Raw genomic sequence first — 5,944 nt, 5'->3', positions numbered from 1 at the left:
GGGGAGGATCACCTCCTTGGACCTGCTTGAGATGCACCTGTGGATGCATGACAAGGTATGGTTGGCCTTCCTGACCACTTCCCCACAGTGTCGGCCCATGTTCATTTTGGCATCAATAATGATTCCAAGATCCTTTTCTGCCTCTGCACTGATGAGAAGGGACTTCCCTAGCCTGTAGGTATGCTGCTGGTTCCTCCTCCCCAGGTGCAGTACCTTGCACTTCTCAGTGTTGAAACCCATCCTGTTTTCATCTGCCCACCCCTGTAACCTGTCCAGGTCCGATTGCAGCCTATTCCTCCCTTCTAGTGTGCCCACTTCTCCCCACATCTTAGTGTTGTCAGCAAATTTGAACAGGGTGCTTTTTACCCCCTTGTCCAAGTCACTGATGAAGATGTTGAACAGTGCAGGTCCGAGGACCGAGCCCTGGGGGACCCCACTGCCCACATCCCTCCAGACCCATCCACCACCACTCTCTGGGTGAGGCCCTCCAGCCAGTTAGCGACCCATTTGACTGTGTAGATGAGTGCAGCCCAGCTGGAGGGGAGAGTATTCCCCTGCTCTCAGGGCAAGAGGGAAAAAAGCAGTGACTGAGCAAAGAGGGGATGGAAACAGTAGGGAGGAAACATTCCTCTGAGCATGGAAGGGCGGGGGGGGGTCTCTTTTGCTCTGGGGACCTTTTTAAAGTCTCCAGAGGATCCAGCAGAATGCTCCAGTCTGAAAGGAGGTACAGCTGTGCCACTGTATCCCCTCTAGATCCAACCTGTAAGCACAAAGACTTTATTCAAAGACAACTGATTTTTGACTTGATTGGGGCCCCTGCCTTGAAAGGGCTCATACTGAGTGTCTTACTCCCCCAGCTCACCTCAGTGTCTTGTGCCATACAGAATGTAGGTCGTGAGTTCATGCAGAGGAAGTGAGAGTAAATGAGGAAATAGGACCAGAATATGGGTGTATATTTGCAGGAAGGGTTACCCTGGATGATCTGGGTTAGAATTTTCGAAGGGAGCTAAGCAATCCAATTCGCTCATCGTTAAGTGGGAGCTGAATGAGCTCCTCAGGAGTGAACACAAGTTTTCTATTAAATCAGGTTATTGGCAGAATTTGTGCCATGCCATAGTCATAGCAATGTTAAATGGACAGACAGTTTCCCCTTACACTTCTTCCTCACACCAAGGGAAGCTCAAAATATTATCCTCTAGTGAAGCCATCATGAAACAGTTGTCACTCAGTGCAACTGGCTCTGAGTTTCAATAGCAGTCACAAGAGTAATAGCAGTAGGGCTGAGGCTGTGGGTTCACAATTGTCTGAATAGGCCTGGAAGGGGTAAGAAGACAGTCTCAAATGCTTTGGAATACCTCTGATTTAAAACGGGGGCTTCATTTTCTTATTAGCACTTGTTCCTTTATTCCCCATACCATTTCCCTTTTCTTAATGACAGAACAAAAGACAGTTTGAATGTGAACGTTGCTCCTTACAATAACAACTTCCTATGACCTTACCAAAGGAGGCAAAAGGAAAGCCAAGAAAGAAGCAACGATGGTGGTTACAAGGCCCTTTGACTCCTGAAGGATAGAAACAGTGACTCTGAATTAGTGATTAAAACAGCAGTAGTTGAAATTTTCAGAAAGAAAAACGTCTTTGCTAAAATAGCTTCTTTAAGATCTTTTTTGCAGAAAAATATTATTATTAACCATCATACTGCTGCTCATTTGCTTTCCTAAACCCTCATTTCCTTCTTAGTATTGTATGAAAACTCTCATACACATTGTCCCATGAAAATCAGAATTTGCAAAAATTTCTCACCATGTTTGGTTATATCTAACATAATAAAAAAATTCACCAAAACCTCAAAAAGGAACAAAACAAAGCAAAACAAAGCCAAAGAGTCTGATCAAAACATCAAGAGTTTCCAAATACTGAGCTCTCTTTCCAATATATGGGGATTTGCAGAACTTCACAAAGGAAATGATTCAAACTCACATGGCACATTCCAAGGCAATAATTCAGCAAGGAGATAATGATGCTGCATAACGTATATTTTTCAAATTTAGAAGTCTTACGCATGTGTTGTAGTAATCACAGCAGCCAAAGAACAATTGATGCAATACTAACAGTAAAACAAAATGCGACCGCACTAGTTGACAAATGTCACAAACCATGTCAATCAAACGACCCTTCCAAATGAACCCTTTCTCTCTACTATTTGCTTCAGTACATTAAATGCCTGACTGTTCTGTGTTTTAAAATGTTATTGTTGCACAGTGAAACCAGACACTGACACTAAATGCAAAATTAATCCCCAATCCAGTGAGTAAACGTTACAGAACTGCCCCTTCTATCTACAGCTGCTAATTCTTTGCTACAAGGCAGAAAAAGGAAGATGGATCATATGAGGCATTTTTTGGAGAAAGGGAGAAGGAAGCAAATGAACAAAGAGAAAAGGCAAGAACTAAATTAAAGCAATTTGAAAAGTGAGAGAAAAGCCTTTTTGCTGGGAAGGAACGTGAGAGAAGCAAGGAAAAATTTAGATTTATGGGTAGAAGCTGGAGAGTAGGGAAGGGGTGAAGGGAGACATTAGAAAAAGAAGGCACAAAACTGGCTTGTGAATATGATAGGAATTAGCCTGTGCATAGTATACATGATTTTTGCAGGGAAACTACCCTTTGAGAATATAGGAGACAGCACAAAGTGTAATACTCCCTCAGATCAATATGTCTGTACCCCAGGGTTCTGCTTGGTGTTATTGAGAGCTATGCATGCTTAGGGAGCACGCACTATTAGAGATGAGGCCAACCAAATTCATAGAGGGAGAATCTGATCTCAGAAAAAGTTTTGACGTGCCATCTGCCCAGCTTTGGAGGAATGTTCTGTGCAGCACTCCTCCTGTGCTGCCAGAATAGAAACATTTAAGCATGGCCTCTCCTTTGTTGCCCTAGACAGTGGAATAAGCAGGGTTCTTGCAGTGGCTTCAGAAATTGTCACTCAGATCTGATTGTTCCACCTCCACTCAGATCGATTTCACCCGCTCCAAGAGTAGAAGGCTGGTCACAGCCTTACAGTAACATTATATATACTATAAAATCTAGCTAAAATAAAAGCAGAGGGAACCTATTGACATTGAAATGAAAATTATTCATCTATATCTAAAGCCTTAGCAAGTGGAGATGGGGAATAGTGTGAACAGGAGGGAGTTGAAAGTGAGTAGCACTGCCATCGGGAAGTGCAGCAGCAGTAAAATCTGGGAAGGCTGTGAGAGAACTTTAGGGAGAAATCTGGCATGCTGTGTGACATTGGAATGGAAATGCAGGGGTCCACTGACTGAAAACCTGGGTCTTCTTGCATTAGGTGCCTAAAGTTTAGGAACTCATGTTAGAAAATTTAGATTCTACTCTCAGAATCTCTCTCTATTCCAAGCCTGACTGAGACAGTAGTCTAACTGCTCTGTGTACTTGACACTGGACCAAGAGTGGATAGGACAATAAAAATGCAACTAAAAGCTAAAGCAGATGGAAATGAATGCAAGTTGAAATTCCTGTTAACCTTAGCACGCAAGGACTTCTACCTAACTAGACAAATCCCTGCTAACTGTGGGTTTCTTCTTTTTATATCTGCCTGCAAAATCAGAGCTCTAAGTGCAAATTGCAAACAGGAACCTAATAACATGAATTTGTCACACTCCCTGAAGGACTTTGGGCCCATAAGGCAATAAATGGAAACATAACTAGTAGACAGTGATATAGTAATTTAATGCAACCTTTACAATGTCATGCTTCCTGAAAATGCAGTATGAATGCAAGTTTTACAACACCATATGTGAACAAATGTACTGGAGTGGAAATTTCCTATCCTCTTATCTTCTGGGATTTCAATTTTTGGTGTCACAGGATTTGCTTGAAATAAGGACTATACACATGTTTTGGGGCTGCAGTGTAACAGCTAGGGTGGGCCATGCCACAAACCCAGTAGTATTTACTTACCAGAAGCCAGCAACATGCTTGTGATACAGCCTCTAATAGAAGCATATCTGGTAGGGTTTGCACCCTGTGCTGCTACAAGTTCCAGCTGGAGTCTAGGACCCAGGGAGTGGAGGCACATGGACTTGAAGCTTGCAGTAACAAGAGGTTCTGTGTGCACAGAGCAGGGGAAGATGTCCATGGGCCAAGGAGTTAAGTCTCTTGCTTGCCTTCCCTTACAAAAGGAAACACTGAACTCCATGCTGAGTGACGATTTAAATGCTTAATTCAGTGGTGGTTGCAGGGGGGCAGATGACAGGCTTAACTGACTGGGGGATACCTTCCACTACTTTCCACAGCCAGAGCTCAGAGCTGCTGAAGTGAAGCTCCTCTGTGTCCATTCCAGTACCTCCTGCCTCCATTCTGGCATTCCCCACTTAATCAGCACCCAGTGCTCATTGCCTTCTCATTTACCCCTAATTATACAGTCACTGTCCAATCTTACTGACAGGACAGATGTGTAGTAAAATGAAAAAAAATTCTGCTTCATGGAAATAGGATTATAGGAAAGTAGGGCTGGAAGAGACCTCACATTCATCTAGCCCAGCTCTGTGGTCAAGTCAGGATCATCCCTGACTAAATTGTCCCAGACGACTCTCTAACCTGCTCTTGAAAACTTCCAAGGATGAAAAGTCCAGAAGTTCTCTCGGCAGCCTGTTCCAATGTTGACTACTCTCATAGTCTGAAAGTTCCTCCTAATCTCCAGCCTAAATTTCTCCTTCTGCAGTTTGAGGCCATTGCTCCTAGTCCTGTCTCCTACACTCACAGAGAAAAGTCCATCTTCATCCTTTATAATCATCCTTCAGGTATTTGAAAACTGTTATCAAATCTCCCATCAGTCTTTCCTTTCCAAGCTAATTTTTTTCAGACTTTCCTCATAAGTCTTGCTTCCTAGGCCCCTAATCATTTTTGTTCCTTTGTATGGGACTCTTTTCAAACTGCACACATCCTTCTTGAAGTATGGGGCCCAAAACTGGACATACTACTTCAGGTAAATCCTCACCAATGCTAAATAAACTGGAAAAATCACTTCTCATGATTTGCAAGTGGCCCTCCTGTTAATACAACCCAGGATGCTGTTACCATTTTTTGCAACAAGCGCACATTGTCAGCTCATATTCAGTTTATGGCCTACTGTAACCCTCGGGTCCTTCTCTGCACTAGTGAAGCCTATGCTTCAGTCTGTATTTGTGCATGAAATTATTCCAACCCAAGTACAAGACTTTGTACTTGTCCTTGTTGAATCTCATCTGATTTATTGTGGACCATTTCTTCAGTCGATGCTGGTCATTCTGGTTCCAGCCCTATTTTCTGAAGTATCTGCCACTCCATGCAAACTGGTATCCTGGTATCCTGAAGTATCTGCCACTCCACGCAAATTGGTATTATTATCAAAGATAATAAAAAGTACTTTTTCAAATATATAGGGAGGATGAAGAAGGCACCGGGAAATGTGGGGCCCCTGCAAGATGCGCTGGGCAATCTGGTGGTTGCGCCAGAGGAGAAGGTAGACATCTTTAACAAATTCTTCACTTCCGTTTTCTTGTGCAGGGACCGGGACCCCCCCACTGTGTTTCAAGATGGACTCGAGGGGAACGCCTCAAGACCTAAGGCTGAGGAGGACTGGGTTAGAGTGCTTCTGGAGGGCCTGGACGTGTTCAGGTCAGCAGGTCCAGATGCTCTCCACCCCAGGATGTTGAGAGAGCTAGCAGGGGTTATTGCTGGGCCCTTGGCATGGCTTTACAAGCGCTCGTGGTGCTCGGGCCAGGTGCCAGATGATTGGATAATTGGAAGATAGCCAGTGTCGTCCCCATCTTTAAGAAAGGGAGGAGGGAGGACCCGGGCAACTACAGGCCCGTCAGTCTTACCTCAATCCTGGGGAAACTCTTTGAGAAGATCATCAAGGAGCACATCTGTGATGGGCTGGCATT

Source organism: Alligator sinensis, unplaced genomic scaffold, assembly GCF_000455745.1.
Source record: "Alligator sinensis unplaced genomic scaffold, ASM45574v1 scaffold1779_1, whole genome shotgun sequence".
NCBI classification, from domain to species: Eukaryota; Metazoa; Chordata; order Crocodylia; family Alligatoridae; genus Alligator; species Alligator sinensis.
The sequence above is the reverse complement of the archived record's forward strand: the minus strand, read 5'-3'. Positions refer to the sequence as shown.